The sequence below is a fragment of the Cynoglossus semilaevis genome, unplaced genomic scaffold (assembly GCF_000523025.1).
Source record: "Cynoglossus semilaevis isolate Cse_v1.0 unplaced genomic scaffold, Cse_v1.0 scaffold5557, whole genome shotgun sequence".
Classification (NCBI taxonomy): Eukaryota; Metazoa; Chordata; class Actinopteri; order Pleuronectiformes; family Cynoglossidae; genus Cynoglossus; species Cynoglossus semilaevis.
Window position 1 is genome coordinate 1 of NW_007594607.1, and position 472 is coordinate 472.

General features: G+C 41.9%; 1 non-coding gene across 1 annotated transcript; it reads right to left on the reverse strand.

The window, feature by feature from the left end:
• Positions 1 to 184: 184 nt before the first annotated feature.
• Positions 185 to 257, reverse strand: trnaf-gaa (transfer RNA phenylalanine (anticodon GAA)). Its single transcript has one exon. It is a non-coding gene; the product is annotated as a tRNA-Phe (tRNA).
• Positions 258 to 472: the final 215 nt, after the last annotated feature.

Here is a 472-nt window from a genome sequence, read left to right on the forward strand (position 1 = left end):
AAATTATATATTTTAATAGAAAGTCGCACCTGAGTATGACGCAAACCCAGCCAAAGGATGAAAAAAATCGGGATTTATAGTCCGTTAAATTACGGTAGGTCGTTTTTCAGTTGTAGTCTTTATAAGATAGATAGAACTTTATTAATCAATCCCTCGGGAGTTTCCTTCGGGAAATTAAGGAAAATGCCGAAACCCGGGATTGAACCAGGGACCTTCAGATCTTCAGTCTGACGCTCTCCCAACTGAGCTATTTCGGCTTGTTAACGTCCTGCTGGGACAGTAGTCTGGTCCAAACGGTATAGCTACACCAAAGGTTAAACTAAGATTAAGATCGTTAGGAAAATCACTAACTTAATTCTCATGTCTCTCTACGTCAGTGGTTCTCAATCATTTTCTGTCATGCCCCGCCCCCCCCCCACAGAAATGTTTTCACGCCCCTCACACCCATGCGAATTGAAATACTATTGAGAAC